General features: G+C 51.3%; 1 protein-coding gene across 1 annotated transcript in view; it reads left to right on the plus strand.

Moving 5' to 3' along the window:
* Positions 1 to 18,701, plus strand: part of CALN1 (calneuron 1) — a 140,276-nt gene that overhangs the window by 23,304 nt on the left and 98,271 nt on the right. The window lies entirely within an intron of this gene.

The following is an 18,701-nucleotide window of genomic DNA, read 5'->3' on the forward strand; positions in this document are numbered from 1 at the left end:
CAGGCAACAGGAGCAGGAGGAGAGCCAGGGGAGAGGCATTAGTCAGGGCTGAGTCATGGAGAGAAACAGGCTGAGCCTGCTGGGCTCAGGGAGGGGAAAACACCTGGGAAAGGGGAAAGGAGGGGAAAGGAGGGGAGGGGAGGGGAGGGGAGGGGAGGGGAGGGGAGGGGAGGGGAGAGGAGAGGAGAGGAGAGGAGAGGAGAGGAGAGGAGAGGAGAGGAGAGGAGAGGAGAGGAGAGGAGAGGAGAGGAGAGGAGAGGAGAGGAGAGGAGAGGAGAGGAGAGGAGAGGAGAGAAAAGGAAAGGGAAAAGGAAAGGGAAAAGGAAAGGGGAAAGGAAAAAGAAAAGAAATTGTCTTGGGCTAGGAGATGCTCTAGGCATGGATCCCTGCCCAGCTCCCCAAGAGCTCAGTGCAAGCCCTGCAAGCATTCCTGCAGTGCCTGGGACTGTGTAAAGCTCATTTGCTGTTTCCCAGAGCTCTTCCAAGGGAGGTTCATCCCCAGTGTTGTGCTGTGAGAGGCTGGAAATGGAATTATTTCTGTCTGCTATTGAGCTGTGATGGGGTTTTGTGTCCCTGAATATCAAACTAGCAGCACCATGGCCAGGCTGCTGGGGACAGGGGCAGCTCTGTCTGTCCCTTCTGCTGAGCTCCTTCTGCCAATTTTCCAGCTACAGCTTGGAATTCCAGAGTGGATTTCCTTGAGACTTGGGAGATCCAGGTATGAAGGAGCCTCCCTAAAGAAACGGTAAAATCTGGTGTGATGTTCTGAGGATCACAGAATCCTACAAAGGTTTGGGTTGGAAGGGACCTCAAAGCCCACCCCGTGGGGGCAGGGGCACCTCCCACTGTCCCAGGCTGCTCCCAGCCCTGTCCAGCCTGGCCTTGGGCACTGCCAGGGATCCAGGGGCAGCCCCAGCTGCTCTGGGCACCCTGTGCCAGGGCCTGCCCACCCTCACAGGGAATTCTGCAGGAATTCTTGGGCTGCAGGTTCCCATTTGCTCCAGACAGTTCTTGGGTGGGGAAGGGGTGAGTCCCTGTCCCTGGAGCTGGGACTGCTCAGCCCTGAGGGGCTGCAAGGATCCTCCTGCAGAGGTTTTTGGGTCATTCCCTGTGCTCTGTCCCATCAGGAGCCTCCAGCATTGCTGAGGGGAGGCCCTGCCCAGCACAGCTCCATTGTCCTGAGCTCCCTTTGGGAATGCTCCCTGTGGCAGTGGGGTCTTGTGTGCCACAGACACTTCCAGCACCACCAACCTTCCCTCAGCCTCCAGGAGAGCTCTTTGTCCCTGGAATTGGCATCACTTCCCCCCAGACAGGCAGGGCAGTGTGTGCCAGCCAAAGGGTGGGAGCACAGGGGGCTGCAGAGGAATCCCAGGCTCTGAGGGTCTGAGCTGCTGCTTTGCCGTCAGGACCACTGGAGCTGGGGAGTGTAGGAGCATCGGGGCAGGACAGTGGGGATGGACAGAGAGCAGAGATCTCTGCAGCCAGGTCAGGAACTTGGGGTTTATTGCAAAGGGCCTGGGGGCAGGGCCCTGCTGGGAGCTGCCAAACACAGCTCAGAGCAGGCTGAGAGGAGAGAGGGGCAGAGAGGATGAGAGGGTGGAGAGTAAAAGGGGTAAGAGAGTGAAGTTCCCGTTACAATACAATAAACTTCTTCTGTGTTGAATATTCTAATTCTCACTAACCAATCTAGTACAAGATACAAATCCTATAGCATTTACGTACAGCCTGTAAGAATCATTACATTACCATACTGTGTTACATTTTAAACACTAAAAACTCCTCTTTGGGCCCCTTCTGCCAAGCTGTGGGGTCTGCTCTGACCCTTGGGCCTGTCTGCAAGCAGAGGGTGTTGTTCCATCAAAAGGGGATCACCTTCAGCTGGCCACACCATTGTTTTCCAGTTGTTCAGTAACTGAGGGATCTCAAAGCTTGCTTTCATTTCAATCTCACTTATAGTTTCTGTATTCTCAAAGTCTTTTGCCAGGCAATCATATTAATAAGGCTTTCCTGTTTCATCTTCCCCAACAGGGGATGAGCTCTGAGCTCTGGAGCTTCTCAGCAGGAGGGTGGCAGAAAGCTTCCCCCACCCAAAGCTTTCTGCCACCCTCCATTCCTTCCTTTGGAATGGAAATACTTCTTGTACTCCCAGAACAAGAAGCATTTCCATTCTCCTTTACACCCCAAGCCCTGTACAAGGAAGCTGGACTGTGGCAGGTTGATTTTCCAGGGGAACAAACCCAGCTCAGGGCTCTGCTCCCCCTGCCCACAGCCCCTGTCCCTGTCACCTGCACTCCCTGCCCCCAAAATGCAGGAACAGGCAGCAGCAGCTCCAAGGAAAGAGTCCTTGCAGCAAGACAGCACAAATAAAATGGGATTGGCTGCCAACAAATTAAAATGACAGGGACACCATCTGGACAACAATTAAGGGGATGGTTTGAGATCCAGCTTTGCTGACACAGTTTGGGAACAGGCTGGTGAGACAGGGAGCTACTGGGGGGATGTTCAGATATCCTTGGGCAGGGCTGGAGGACTCCTGGATTGCTGTAGTGGAGATGGAGCTTGTCTGAGCTGGAAAAGGATGGATTTGGGGAGAGGGATCCAAACAGTGCCTGGGTGCAGCTCCTTTTGGGCTGCTGTGGGTGTCTCTGAGCAGAGGTGCTCCCTGGCATTCCATGGATCCTGCCAGGCTGATGCTCCTGGGGCTGGGAACTCACTGCCTGTGTGCCCTCTGGCCATGGCAATGGAGCAAATCCACATCAGGAGCTAAACTGCCCTAACAGGCATTTCAAGCTTGCTGTGACACGTTTATCCAATTGTTAATAGGGATTTTTAATTTTTGATGCAAGCTCCTAGGCTGGATCATTAATTTTACAAGTCCTTCAGTCCCTGGTGCTAAAGCTGGGTTTAGCAAGTCCCTGCTATTGCAGGAAGTGTTCCTGGATGCCAACAGGGGTCTCATCCTCACCTGCTGCCTTATTGCTCTGCTGGGCTGGGGCACTGCCTGGGATGGGGCTCCTGCAGCCCAGAGCTGGGGATTCCCTGGACATTCCCTGGACAGTCCCTGCACATCCCCTGACATTCTCTGGACATTACCTGGACATTCCTTGGACATCCCCTGGACATTCCCTGGTGATTCCCTGGACATTCTCTGGACATTCCTTGCACATTCCTTGCACATTCCCTGGACATCCCCTGGACATTCCTTGGACATTCCTTGGACATCCCCTGGACATTCCCTGGACATTCCCTGGACATTCCCTGGACAGTCTCTGGACATTCCCTGCACATTCCTTGGACGGTCCCTGGACATTCCGTGGACATTCCCTGGACATTCCCTGGACAGTCTCTGGACATTCCCTGCACATTCCTTGCACATTCCCTGGACATTCCCTGGACATTCCTTGGACATTCCCTGGACATTCCCTGCACATTCCTTGGACATTCCTTGGACATTCCCTGCACATTCTCTGGGCATTCCCTGGACATTTCCTGGACATTCCCTGGACATCCCCTCAGCATTCCCTGGACATTCCTTGGACATTCCCTGGAGGCTGTGTGCTTCTGTGTCCCCCATTTTGCAGGAGGGGCAGAGCTGTGCATTCAGGGAGGTGTTGGTGTGTTGTGCACACCCAGCCAGGTCCCAGACACATCATTCCTGCACATTATCTACTGTGCACATCATTCCTGCTGGCCCAGCTCCCAGGGATCCCTTGGGATGGGGTCAGTCTGTCCAGAGCATCTTTCCCTGGCAAAGGCAGTTCCTGCCCAAGGCTTTTGGGGCTGGGCAGGGCTGGCAGTGCCACAGAACAGATGTGGGGCATCACTCCCACCCCATAAAGGGCCTCTCCTTGGGATTAGGTGGGAATTGTCCATCCTGGGCACAGGAGAGAGGCCCTGGAGAGGCCTCAGTGCTGCAGAAGGCACAGCAGCCCCGGGGACTCGAGCATTGGTCCCCAGCTGAAAATCTCTTGGGACTTCTGCTGGTCACAGTGACTTTGAGATGTGTTAGAAAGTCTCTGTTTCTAGGTTGGCAGTTGAAGAAGGAGGCAGAACTCTTCTATTCTCGTTCTTGAAGTTGTTTATTGTATCTTATCTATAAAATTCTTTCTCTGGCCTGCTGAGGTCCATTCAGCAGGTCAGACAGAGGCATAGTCCCTGCCCCAGTGCGGTGTTATCTTTTTATACTAAAACTATGTGTACATTATTTACCATAACTTCCCAATACCTATCACCCATGTTAGACAGTGAGCTTCTACTCTAAACCAATCCAAAAGTGCCAACATCACAGCAGAAGATGGAGGCCAAGAAGAAGAAAGACAGAACACATCCAGATTCCTCCATCTTGCCCCCTGAACCCCCATTCTAAAAACCCCAAAAAATCTATTTTTCACCCTGTGACAAACTAACTATTATTCTACTTAAACTTTCATGGCTTGCAGATCCTCATATAAGGCTGGTAATTTTTTCCATGGATCATAACCAAAGGCACAGGGGTCTTGGGCTCTGTGCCAGGGTCTTTGAGCCCCCTGGCAGGGGTTCAGGCAATCCAGGACAGCCAGAGGGATGTCCTGAATTCTGACAAAAATCCCTCTGAAAAGCCATTTCTTCCCATTTAACTGCACAGGCAGAGGCACAAACCTGCCCTTTTCCCTGGATTTGAGCTGCCTTAGGCATCCCTTGGTGGCACTGAGTGCTGAGCTAATAGCTCACGCTTTATTTCAGTTCCTGGGGCCTCTCTCAGTGCTCAGGAGCTCAGGGAGGCTGGACAGGGGCTGCCCAAGCTGCAGGGCAGGAGCTGGCACAGGAGGGCTCTGGGGGGTCCCAGCAGGGCAGCCCTGGGTGGGCAGAGGGGCCCAGGGGGCTGCAGGGCTCTGCCCACTCAGACAGGGTCTCAGGGCTGGCATTTGCAGATCCATCTTTAATTATCCTGATTCAGAACCCTGCAGGGCCTGGAGGGGGTCCTGGTGGGGCAGTGCAGTGCCAGGTGTCCCTGGGGCTGTGGGGACAAGGATTCTAGCCAGGAGGTGACATCCACTTCAGCACACCAGCTGTAACCAAGCCCAGCTGTGGGAGTGTTGCGGGGCAGGACTGTGGGGATGGATGGGGAGCAGAGATCTCTGCAGCCAGGTCAGGAACCTGGGGTTTATTGCAAAGGGCCTGGGGGCAGGGCCCTGCTGGGAGCTGCCAAACACAGCTCAGAGCAGGCTGAGAGAAGAGAGGGGGAGAGAGGATGAGAGGGTGGAGAGTAAAAGCACTAAGAGAGTGAAGTTCCCGTTACAATACAATAAATCATCTTCTGTGTTGAATACTCTAATTCTCACTAACCAATCTAGTACAAGATACAAATCCCATAGCATTTACGTACAGCCTGTAAGAATCATTACATTACCATACTGTGTTACATTTTAAACCCTAAAAACTCCTCTTTGGGCCCCTTCTGCCAAGCTGTAGGGTCTGCCCTGGCCCTTGGGCCTGTCTGCAAGCAGAGGGTGTTGTTCCATCAAAAGGGGATCACCTTCAGCTGGCCACACCATTGTTTTCCAGTTGTTCAGTAACTGAGGGATCTCAAAGCTTGCTTTCATTTCAATCTCACTTATAGTTTCTATATTCTCAGAATCTTTTGCCAGACAATCATATTAATAAGGCTTTCCTGTTTCATCTTCCCCAACACCCAGCCCAGCAGAATCCTGAGAGCAGCCTCCTCCCCAAGGCACAAACCCCTGCAAACCCCACTGATCTGCACAGGGGAGAGTTCAGAAATAGGTTTTCCCCCAAATAAGGGGGTTCAGGGGTTGTGTGTACACTGGAGAAGCAGAAGGACAGATCCCTGCTCATCCTTCACTGGGATCTTTTGGCTGTCACTGATGTCTCTGTGCCTCAGTTTACTGGGATTTGGGGAGGGGGAGAAGCTGCCCCAGGCTTGGGAGCTGCCAGAGCCGCTCTGTGGCTGCTGCTCCCCACCAGCAGTGGCTTTGCCTGGACTCCCCAGTGTCCCTGTGGTCCCTGCTGGTGACACGGGGGTGGCACCAGGTCCTGAGGCAGTGGCAGGGACAGAATACCAGTGACAGAGAGGGTCTCACTGGTGCCTTTGCAGGGCTTTCCCCAGGTGAGGCCACTGGAGCAGAGCCTTTGGGTCAGCCCCAGGTGTCCAGGTCAGTGCTTCTGGTTTGGGGAGGGGACAGAGCCCTGGCACTGCAGGATCCCAGCCCTGCTGCTCCAGGGAACATCCAGCACCCCAGGGCTCTGCTGGGGACACTGCAGTGCTGTCCCCATGTCCCTGTGGGCCACAAAGTGCCTTTCCTGTCCTGAGGCCAGGCCCTGGCACAGTGAGCAGGGTGTGGAGCCAGCAGCGGGGTGTCAGCAAATTGGGAATGAAACCTGGGTGTCCTCTGACTGGAATCAAACCTGGGTGTCCTCTCCTGGCTGGAATCCTGTGTTTGCCAGCTCCCCTTGCCCAGCCGTGGCTCCTGAGACTCCTCAGCTCAGCTCAGATGGGAAGAGGTGCCAGGGCTGGGTTCATGAGCTGGATTGTGCAAGGATGCTGCCCCAGGATCTGCACTGCATGTTCCCAAAAGGGCAGAGCTGGGGGAGGCAGGAGAGGAGGAACGGGGGAGATGGAGCTGTGCCCCAGGGGATGGAACTGTGCCCCAGGATGGCTGGGAGGGAGCAGAGGGTTTGGAGCTGGGGAGGAGCTGAGAGGAGCTGCTACCTCCAGCCCTGGATTTGCTGTTCCAGAGCCCTGTCCAGCTGTCCCTGGACCCATCACCCTGCAGGCAGACGGGCCCAGGGCCAGGGATGGAGCAGGAGTCCAGCAGGCAGGGCTGCTCTCCATCTCCTGTGGATCTGCAGGAGCCCTTGGAAACCTTGGACACCCATCCATGGGGTGCCCCTGTGCCAGGACCCTGGTGCTGCCAGGGCTGGGCAGGGCTGCAGGGCCACCACAGGGCTGTGAGGGACAAGGATGCTCTGGGAACAGCAGGGAGGAACAGGAGGGCTCAGCCCCTTCTGCTGCCTGGTCTAACCCTGGTACCAGGAGGGAACAGGGACACAGGGAGTGCCCAGGGGCATGAGGAATGTTCATGGGCACAGGGAATGTTCATGGGCACAGGAGTGCCCAGGGGCACAGGGAATATCCAGGAGCATAGGGAGTGTTCATGGGCACAGGAGTGCCCAGGGGCACAGGGATTGTCCAAGGGCACAGGGAATGTTCATGGGCACAGACAATGCCATGGGGCACAGAGAGTGCCCAGGAGCACAGGGAGTGTTCATGGGCACAGGGAATGTTTGTGGGCACAGGGAGCATCCAGGGGCACAGGGAATGTTCGTGGCACAGGGAGCGTCCAGGGGCACAGACAATGTTCATTGGCACAGGGAATGTCCAGGGCACAGGGAATGCCCAGAGGCACGGGGAATGTTCAGGGGCACAGGGAATGCCCAGGGAAGCAGACAATGCCCAGGGAAGCAGACAATGCCCAGGGACACAGACAATGCCCGGGGCACAGACAATGCCCAGGGACACAGACAATGCCCAGGGGCACAGGGAATGCCCAGGGGCACAGACAATGCCCAGGGGCACAGGGAATGTCCAGGGGCACAGGGAATGCCCAGGGGCACAGACAATGCCTAGGGGCACAGGGAGAGCAGCAGAGCTCCCAGGGCCAGGCAGGAGCTGCAGCTTTGGAGCGCTCTGGGAGCCCTCAGTCACTGCAGGGTGAGAGCACTGCAGCTCCCAGGGCTGGTGCCAGCCTGGCTCAGGTGTTGCTCTCTCTCCAAATGAAATGAGTTGAGGCTGAGCCGTGGTTTTGGCAGGCTGAGCTCAGTCCCAGGTCCTGCCCTCCCTCCTGGCTGGGGGATGCTGGGCAGGGAGGGCTGGCCAGGGCCTCTCTGGGGCATTGTCCAGGTGGGGTTTGGGGCATGAGCTGAGCCAGGACCTCTCTGTCTGCCTTGGTGTCCTGTTCACCCCCTCCATGGAGCTCTGGTGGCCTGGGCCCAGCTGGGAGGGACAAAAGGGAGGGACAGTGGCAGTGCTGGGGCAGGACCCTCATGAGCATCACATGGAGCAGCACTCAGAGTGACAGGGCAGGAGATGGTGGGCTCAGCGCCCAGGGCTGCAGTCCTGGCACATTCACCAGTGGGGAAAAGCAGCTGGGAGCCAAACCTGGCTGGAACTGGGATGGGCTGGACAAGCTGGGAGCTGCTCAAGGGCCGCAGGCAGCTAGAGCCAAGGAAGAGCAAGAGAAAAGCTCCCAAAACCATTCACATTTGGAATTTTCACTCTTTACTAGTGCAGAACAGCACAAAAGCTTTCTGAAAATGTCTCCTTTATTTTGATAACAATTCTGAGAAAAAAAAAATGAACAAAAGAAAGAAAAGCCCCAAGCTTTGGTAGTGAATTATATTTGTGTCTCATGGTCCTGAATGCACATCATTAAGATGTCATTTAGGAAAAGTCTCTCTAAATAAGCCATTAGAACACAAGCCTATTAGAAACATCTGGGATGAGGCAGTATTTCGTACTTTAGGATTATTCTGTTGGGCAATTTCTTTTTAATTTGTGAGGAAACACAAATCTCATTATTTTCCTTTCAACAAAATCTAATCCAGGGCGTGAGATTGTGTGAACAGCCCTGGGCAGGCAGGGGCAGTGTGAAAAACACCAATCACTTGTTTATTTAAAAATTTATAAGTTTAATGATAATAAAATGGTTATAAATTAACAATATAATTAGAGTAATAATAATTTGGACAATTCAGATTAGGACGATATGAGACAATAGAAACAAAGAGTTAGGGACAGTCTGGGTACCTCTTTCTGGGCAAAATAAGCCCAAAAAAGGACCCACGTTAACAGAGGATTAACCCTTAAAAGCAACAGCCTGTTGCATATTCATACACCTCATACACGATGCATAAATTCCATTCAAACACAGGATTCTGTCTGGGCAGTGTCAGCTTCTTCCTCTGAATCCAGACTGCATCTTCATGGCTGAGCAAGGTGGGAAGAAGTTCATTTCTTCTGATAATGGAGCAATAAATTCTCTTTCTCTGAAAGATTCAGGTGTCCTGTGACTGCTATCTGGTGTGAGTACCTCACTCCTTTCTTAAAAAAATATCCCACATACATAGTTCCTATTTTAACTACAAAAGTTATCTTTTAGCTACAAAACTACATTTACTATACTATTAAAGTGTTAATAGAGCACTACTAATCAATACAACAAAATAAATACAGTAAATATCTGCGTGCAGCCATATCATATGCACTTTTCACAGGCAGGGAGGGGCTCTGGAACTGATGGGAATTGCTGCTACTTCCCAGAGGTACAAAAGCCTTGGAGCAGTTTTGTGCTCAGTAATTCCTCCCTTGGCACATGAGGAGAGGATTGTGCTGGGCAGGGACACAGAAATTTCTGCCTTTGGAACAGGAGCTGCCTTTGCCAGCGTGTGTAGCCCCACATTTCTCTTCACAGAGAAAAGCAAGGCACAATTCTTCCCAGGAATATTTCTGGGTTTTGCATTCTCTGAACCTCAGAGAAAGGAAAAACAATTCTTATCTCATTTGCTGTGCCTGTGTTGTGCCAAAGTAGAATGCAATATGGAGATTGTTTACCCACAGTTATGGGGTTTTGTTTCCTTGGCCTGTCAGGGCCAGGTGTGTGTGTGTGTGTGTGTGGTGGTGTTTGAGGATCCCTAGGATGAAGGAAGAGATGAGAATCTTGACTCCATGTTTCAGAAGGCTTGATTTATTATTTTATGATATATTTTATATTAAAAGAAAATTATATACTAAAACTACACTAAAGAATAGAAGAAAGGATTTCATCAGAAAGTTAGCAAAGAAAGAGAATGGAATGGAAAATTATAATAAAATCTTGTGACTGACCAGAGAGTCCGAGCCAGCTGACTGTGATTGGCCATTAATTAGAAACAACACCATGAGACCAATCCCAGATGCCCCTGTTGCATTCCACAGCAGCAGATAATCAATGTTTACATTTTGTTCCTGAGGCCTCCCAGATTCTCAGGAGGAAAAATCCTAAGGAAAGGATTTTCCATAAAAGATGGCTATGACATGTGTGTGTCAGGACTGTTGGGTGACAGTCATGAGCTCTGTGCAGTGTGTGCAGGGTTGGGTGCTTGGCAGGTTCAGTTTAGATGTATAGAATAATATAGTAAAATAAAGTAATTAATTAGCCTTCTGATATCAGTGGAGTCCTCCTCATCATTGCTCCTTTGTTGGGTTCCTCACAGCACAGCTCTGAGTGTCTCTGAGGGATGCACTGCCCAGCACTCAGTGCAGCTTGGTCACTGCTTTGGAAATGTGATTCCAGTGCTGCAGGAGGCAAAAGGAGAAAATAGAGACAGCTGGATGGTCTGTCCTGTGTCACAGACATATTTTATGAAAAATCCTTTTTTTTTTTTTTGCTGGGATTTTTTTCTCCTGAGAAGCCTCAGAGGAAAAGAAAAGCAATAATTATCTGCTGCTGTGGAATGCAACAGGTGCGTCTGTGATTGGTCTGTGTGTGTTTCTAATTAATGGTCAATCACAGGTTCAGCTGTGTTGGGAGTCTGGTCAGTCACAAGATTTTATAATCCTTTCCTTTCCTTTCCTTTCCTTTCCTTTCCTTTCCTTTCCTTTCCTTTCCTTTCCTTTCCTTTCCTTTCCTTTCCTTTCCTTTCCTTTCCTTTCCTTTCCTTTCCTTTCCTTTTCCTTTCCTTTTCCTTTTCCTTTCCTTTCCCTTTTTCCTTTCCTTTTTCCTTTCCTTTCCTTCTATTCTTTAGTATAATTTTAACATATAATTTTCTTTTAATATAATATGTATCATAAACTAATAAATCAGCCTTCTGAAACATGCAGTCAAGATTCTCATCTCTTCCCTCGTCCTGGGACCCTGTGAACACCACCACAGTCCTGCTCTGCTCCTGGGGGAAGTGGAATGAGAGGGGCTGAGGTTCCCTCTCTGGAGCACAGCAGTAACAAGGTCCCTGATTGTACAAATCTGTTTTCAAGGACTGCAGTGAGGGTTCACAGCCCCAGGACAGGCTCTGCCTCCCAGTGCAGCTCTGCAAATAGGGCATTGTGCACTTTATTGGAGTTTAAAAGTAAATGGATACCCCTACTTTTTTCTATTATTTTTAATCTGAGCCAAATCAGCACATTTGAATTTTTGCATTTTTCTGCCATGAATTGGAAGTTATGGCAGAAAAAAGAATTCTCATTCTGGTCCAAAACAAAGTGTTTCATTTTGAGTCTGAGCTTTTTCACTCAGTTCTGCCCTGGAGGTGTGGCAAACGTGCAGATTTTGTCTGGCCAGCTCCCAGCTTCCACAGAGAGAGCAAATCCAAGCATTTCCTTGCAGCCTGGACATGGGCTGGGAGCTGATGAGGTGTCAGGAGAGGCTGGATCTGCTTTGGGGAAAGCTCTGCAGGACACAGGGCCTGGGATGGTTCTGTCCCAGCCAGGGGCACAGCAGTGGGGCCAGGGATGGGCAGGGATGGGCAGGGATGGGAAGGGATGGGCAGGGATGGGCAGGGATGGGAAGGGATGGGCAGAGATGTGCAGGGATAGAGCAGGGATGGGCAGAGATGTGCAGAGATGGGATGGATGGGCAGGGATGTGAAAGGATGGACAGGGATGGGCAGGGATGGGCAGGGATGGGCAGAGATGTGCAGGGATGGACAGGGATGGGATGGATGGGCAGGGATGGGCAGGGATAGACAGGGATGGGCAGGGATGGGATGGGATGGGATGGGATGGGATGGGATGGGATGGGATGGGATGGGATGGGATGGGATGGGATGGGATGGGATGGGATGGACAGGGATGTGCAGGGATGGACAGGGATGGGCAGAGATGGGCAGGGATGGGCAGGGATGGGCAGGGATGGGCAGGGATGGACAGGGAGGGGCAGGGATGGGCAGGGATGGACAGGATGGGCAGGGAGGGGCAGGGATTCCTCCCATGCTGGCAGAGGAGCCCCAGGACCATAGCATCCCAAAAATCTCACTTCCTCTCAAACCAGGACACTAGGGTCACACCTGAGCCACGCCTGTGCCCTCAGGGCCCTGCCCAGGTGCTTTCATTGCTCCCTGAGGAGCTCCCAGGAGCCAGCCCAGGCTCTGGCCAAGCCCAGGAATGGCCATTCCAGCCCAGCAGTGAAAATCCCCAGGGTTTGGCTTGGCTGGGCTGCAGGAGGGACCCTCCCCACCCCTTTCTGGGAAGGGCTGAGTTGATGGAACTGATGGCTTCTTCAGGGTTCATTCAGCTCATTTCTGCACAGCTTTCCTTTGCTGGATTCCCCATCCTCCCTTTTGTCTGGCTCTCACTTTTCACAAGGAGAGGCTGGAATGTCTGAGCTGAGGAAATGGCAAATCAAGAGTGTGGTAAAAAAATCCAGGGCTCTGGAGGGGAAGTCTGGCTTCTCCTCAGGTTCCCTGCTGTCCTGCATGGGGTCTGGCATTTCCAATCTGCTTTTTTCCTCCTTGGATAAGAAAATGTGCTTTGATTTCTGCAGCTCCCATCAATGAGAGTAAGGCTGAGGTGTCCCTCCAGGCCTGGCAGAAGGAGATGGGATCAGACAGCAGCTCTCACTTCAGGAGCTGCTGCTCAGCAGCTCTGGGGGGTTTGGAGAGAAGTTTATAAATGATTGAAGGGTTCAGTTTATTTCCCCTGTAAGAGAGCAGCAGGCCAGAGCTCTTGGCTGGGTGACACCTGGGTGTCACCTGGTGCCACCTGAGTCTGAGGGACACCTCATGGTCATTGCTGTGGGGAAAGGCTAAATCCTTCTGCTCTGGGGATGTCTTTGCTGAGGGCTATCTGCAAGAACAGAGAGCTGAAGCTGCTGCTTTCAGCTGTTTAGGGTGATTATTTCAGCTTCTCACCCATAAGTTAGGGCTGGAACCAGGTGTGGCAGGTGAAAGTTCTCCTGATGATGTGTTGGGAGCTCCTGTTCCTCCATCCCATCAGTGCTTGAAGCCAAAGGTGGCACATCCCTGGAGTTCCTGTGCATGGAGCAGCTGCCCATGGGATGTTCCTCAGGAGGAGCAGGGCTGGTTTGCTCAGCCAAGGGAAGAGCTGAGCCTGGGGAGGGCCTGGGTGACTCCTGTCACGATCTGTCCTTACAAACAAGGTTCATGATGGTTCCTGGATTTGATCTCAGGGTGCAAAAAACTGACACAGCACAGGGGGTTTGCAGCAATAACCAAAACAAATGCGCCTTTATTGAAATAACCACAGCAAAAATGTGTTGGGGAGGGAACCGGGGGAAAAAGGAGAAAATAAGGGAAAAGAGGGAGGAAGAAGAATGGGTTATAGCTACCAAACATGGTACTGCAGAGTCCTTTGGGACCCAGCCAATGGAGCTCACCAGGCCACGTTTGGGGAGATCTCAGAGGCACAGTTCATCTGGACCCCAGTTATACTCTTTTTCAGTGGGGGAAGGGGGATGGATTTTGCAATTGAAACAAAGGCAGTTTATTGTATCTTCAGGGGGGAAGAATAAGGGTACACACAGTCCCAGTTAGGCAGCAGGTGAGAGCCATTGTTTTCGTGGCCCACTGCCTGCACCTGTAACATCCATCTTGCTTTGGGCAGCTTTCCTTCCCCCCCCGTACACCTCCCCCGAGTTGGGGGTTTCAGTCTCAGTCTCTGGAAGGTGAGAGGGGCCTTCTCACACAGGGATTTCATGTCTGGGTCCCTTGATGAAGAGGCTTCTTACATCTCTACTTGTCTGTCATAGTGGTTATGAATGGGCGAGAGGGGTCTTCCTTTGGGGGGGGACCACCCCAAAGCTCAAACAGCCAGGCCGAGAGGAGGGGAGGATTCCAGAGCTGTTGTGCAAAAGGGCAGGGTGCCCTGTGAGCTCAGTGTAGCATACAGCAAATGCACCTGTGAAAACAATAACTTAGCAATGCTTTCAGGCCTCAGGCACATGGCTTTCCCCCTACAGGATCAGCAGACATGCGGGGTTTTGTTTTTTGATGGTCCCCAGTAACGATCGTGAGGCAGATGAGGGATATTTCGGACAGACTCTCACAGCTCCCAAGGAAAAAGTGCAGAATTTCCCAAATGTGAATCCTGATCCCAGTGATGGAGGCAGGGAAATTCCCATCCATGGAGCTGGGCTGGCACTGAAGGAGTCAGACAACTGCTGGTGTCCTTAGAGTTTATTTCTCATTCTAATAGAAACCTTTCAGGGATCAGCTCCTAGAGAAAGTTTCCCCTTTCTGGGTGCTGGAAGATTGGATGTCTCATCCCCTCCTGGGGGTTTCTGGGGTGCAGCTGCCCATGAGCACAGCTCACCCTGCCACCCTGCCTCTGCAGGCTGAGCAGGTCTCAGCCCCTGGGCACACACCCAGTGCCAGCCCAGTTTGTCACTGGTGTGGGCCTGGCTGTGAGAGGGGCTGGGCTGGGAATCAGTGCTGGAACAGAGAGAGGCTCTTTGAACCTGGCCCTTTGGGTAATTACCAGTATAGAATTGATGTGCTTCATTAATAATCAACTCTCTGCATTCCCTTACCTCTCCTGCTCCCGAGGCCTGTGAGGCTTTGATGGGATGAGAGCAGCAGAAATGAAGAGAATGGGCTGGAAAGGGAGGCTCTGAGGCAGGAGGGCCACAGACCCCTCTGGGTTTGTCTAAAACAGATCAAACAAAGGGGTTTGGTGCTGCTTGGGCATTTCCCTCCCACCCTTTCAGGGAGGCACCTCCTGTCCCTCCATCAGCCCCAGCTCTGCTCTGGCTGTGCCTGTTCAGGGGCAGCTGGGACAAACCCTGCCCCAGGGAGGGGACGAACCTTGCTGTGGCACTGGCCAGAGTTCCTCACCCAGAGCACTCCTTGAGCCTTCCCTAAGGGTAAGAGCCTGAATGAGAGATGTGGGACTCCAGGTAGCTCTTCAAAATGCAGTTTATTGTATACAAAATGCAGTTTATTGTATACAGAATGCAGTTTATTGTATACAAAATGCAGTTTATTACATCCAAGGTGTCACAGCAGTCCAGGGTCGTGGGTGACAGAGCTGTGCCCACAGCTGTCAGCTCCAGCTGCAGGCAGGCCTGGAGACCCTTTGGTTTTGGTTCCAATGCATTATAGACTTTTCTTTGCTGAGCATCTTCATACACCAGAACCAATCTATACCTTAACTTTGACCTACAGCCTATCATAACTACTGTAATTACCATATTCATGTCACTGTTCTCCAATCACTAAAAATTAGTAGTTACAGTTTAAGATAGAAGTTGTTTTTTTAGTTTTCTTGCAGCGCAAAATTCTGAAAGACTTTTTGAAAACCTGAAAACCTTTTTGAAAAGCTTTTTGAAAACCTTTTTCTACTTGCAATATCGGCAGTCTCGTTTGCCTGTGGAATCTTTTTGCTTGGCAAAAATATCTTTTGTTTGAGATGGGTTTATCCTTTGCTCTAAGTCATAAAACCTCTTTCCAACTAACATTCTTAGTTATCTAAGACTGGCTCAGCAATTCTTTTCTTCTGTATCAAAACTTGCTTCCATCTCTATTCCATTCTAAGGTTCTGCATTCAGAAATCTTCCTGCCAAGCACACATAGCTGTGGGACTTTCCTGTCCACCTTTCACCCTTCCCAGCCCCTAACCCCTGACTGCTGCTGCCCAGGGGACAGCTGGTCATCCCAAAGGGTGGCACTGGGACAGGCAGTGCCAGGCAGACCCCCCCCTTGTTGGGGTCTGTAGCTTGTCAGAGTGACTCGAGAAAAGCTCAAAAGTTTCTTTTCCCAGCCTGGAGCTTGAAGAAGGGGTCAGAGCTCTTCAGTTCTTGGTCTCAAGGTTGTTTATTGTATCTTATCTATGAAAAAAAATTTATCTGTCCTGCCGAGGTCAGCTCAGCAAGACAGTCCACGGCATTCTCCCTGTCCCCAGGGTGGTGTTATGTCTTTATACTAAAAACTACGTCTACAATGTTTACAGTTACTTCCCAATACTGATCACCTATGTTAGACAGTGAGCTTCTACTAAACCAATCTGTAAGTGCCAACATCACAGCAGAAGATGGAGGTCCAGAAGAAGAAGGAGAAAGGCTGGACACACCCAGATCCCTCCATCTTGCCTCCTGAGCCTTCATACCCAAAACCCCAAAATCTACTTTTCCACCCTGTGATAACTTCACTATTATTCTACTTAACTGTTGTGGCTTGCTGATCTTCACATAAGGTTGGTAACTTGCTCCACAGGTCATAATCAAACCCACAGGTGTTCTGGGCTCTGTGCCAGGGTCTCTGAGCCCCCTGGCAGGGTCTGGGCTGCTCAGGACAGCCAGAGGGACATTCTGGGTTCCCACAGCTGCTGAGCAGCCTGGGCTCCAGCTGGAGCCTGGAGCTCTGTGGGACAGCCCTGGGTAACTCTGGGCAGCTGTGAGGAGCTCTCTGGATGGCAGCTCAGGGATGTGTGTAGGAATCTTTGAGCCATAAATACTTGCTGAGGGCTGCAGTGACTTTTTTAATTTGAGTGGGGAGAGCAGAATGTGGCAGCCAGGAAAAAGCCTATGGTACAAAAATAGCAATAGCCCTTTTGGGAAAAGGAAAAGATATTCCACTAAAACAGCAATCCCAATTAAATGGGGGCATTTAAAGCAGGGAATTACTAATTACCTAGATATGGATGAGACAAACATGGCAAACAGATTTATTGGGGAATTTGGAGCTCTGTACATATGTCCACGATGATTTATTTTCTTGCCACGAGCTCAGAATTGTCTGGGCTGTGTAAATATTGTGGTTGATGGCTGGAAAGATTTCCAGCGGATCAGGCTGGGAAGAGTCACTTGGTCCACCACTGTTACCAGAGCTGGGGAGTTTCATCAGTGGGGACTTGGGGGCACGGCCAGGCCCATCTTCACCCTTGTTTTTATTAACCCTTGTTTTAATTAACTTTTGTTTTAATTAACCCTTGTTTTAAATAACCCCTGGCACGTGAAGGGAACTTCTGCCAGCCCTCCCTTGGCTGTGGTGACCTCGTGTGACTCTGGTGGAACAAAACACTTCTCCAGGAAGGTTTCTTTGTTAGAATGGTGCAAGAAGGGCAAGATGTTAATTTTTAAATATGAAAGTATTGATTTTCCAGCTGGAATGTGGGAAGTGGCTCCTGCCTCGTGTGGAGGGTGATGGGGATGTCCCTGTGCTCACCCTGCACGGGGTGGGCACAGACCATGGTGTCCTTCCCTCTGTCTCCTCTCCGAACATGGATTTCCAACACTTTTCCACACCTTCACATCTCTTCTGTTTTGACATGAATAAGAATAGCAAAGAGTTCAGAGAAAGTAGTTTTGGCATCTACTGTATTTAATTTGCTCCAACTTTCATGTGGAGTTTAATTTAGACTGATGAGAGAGGCAGTTTTATGAGTGTAAAACTCCATTAATTACAGATCCTGTCTTAATTATAAATGGCTCTGTTTTAAAGGAAGTTTTACAACCAAAATTAAGACTTGGAGCAGTTCAATCAATACAAACATCAATTAGACCTGACTTTGTACTCCAATTAATTTCTGAAGCTTCCCAATGAAGTGTGAGCAGCGTGGCCCTCTGTGCTTCTGGCTCTGCCCTCCCTGGGCACCAGGAGGTCCCTGAGGTTCCCTTGGAGCCTCCTCAGTGCTGGAATCTCAGCGTGGCTGGAATTACAACCTTGCCACGGGGCTGGGTGTGCCCAAAGAAAGCAGCAGAGCTCGTGGTTCAAATGGCCCAGCCTGGCACAAAGGGGGCCCAGATTTGTTCCCTTGGCTGTGGCCCAGCAAAGGTTGGGATCCCCAGATGGAAAACTGTCCCAGCAGGCCCCTGCTGCCCTGGGGAGCTCTGGGACACCCCAGGGTGGCACATTTGTCACAAAGAACACATAATTTCAGCATGGGCTGGCCTGGAAGGACTTTAAAGCCCATCCAGTGCCACCAAGGACACCTCCCACTGTCCCAGGCTGCTCCCAGCCCTGTCCAGCCTGGCCTTGGGCACTGCCAGGGATCCAGGGGCAGCCAGAGCTTCCCAGGAACGCTCCCCCAGGTTTGGGTTCCACAGGCAAAGGGCTTGGGAAGAGTTCAACCTTCAGGGCAGGATTTAGGGAGGCCCAGAACTCTCTGTGGGTTTCAGACTGGTCCCAGTTGCCTTCTCCCACTGCTCCTCATGCAGGGACTCTGTGGGAGCCCAGCTCAGAAAATCCAGGAAAACCATCAGGAAACCTGAGGATGCAGGAAAGGGATGGAGGGAGATGTTAGCCCAGTTTTTTTTTTTTTTTTCAGTTTTCATTTCAGATTTTGGTGGGACCAGGGTTTTGGTGAAGCCAAGCTCAGGGCTCTGGAGCTGTTTGAGGTTGGGAGAAGGGCAGGCAAACCAAGGCAGCCCCTGCCCCAATTCCCAGCAGATGTTTGAGGTTTGAAGCCCTTTCAGGTGAGCCATTTGGGCTGGAGCAAATTCTTCTGAGACATTTTTAGACAATAGGATCAGCAAAAGCTTAGCCCAGAGCAAGAAACTTCCAGGGGCTGCCTTGGCTGGTGCTGGGAGACCTGGAGGCTGCTAGGAATCTGGAAATGAGGGATTTCCAAAGGGATAGAACTGACAGGAAGAAGGGAATGAGGGGTTTCCAAAGGGATACAGCTAACAGGAATCAGGAAATAAGGGATTTCCAAAGGGATTATCTGCCAGGAATCTGGGAATGAGACCTTTCCAAAAGGATAGAATTGACAGGAT

The sequence above is a fragment of the Ammospiza nelsoni genome, chromosome 21 (assembly GCF_027579445.1).
Source record: "Ammospiza nelsoni isolate bAmmNel1 chromosome 21, bAmmNel1.pri, whole genome shotgun sequence".
Classification (NCBI taxonomy): Eukaryota; Metazoa; Chordata; class Aves; order Passeriformes; family Passerellidae; genus Ammospiza; species Ammospiza nelsoni.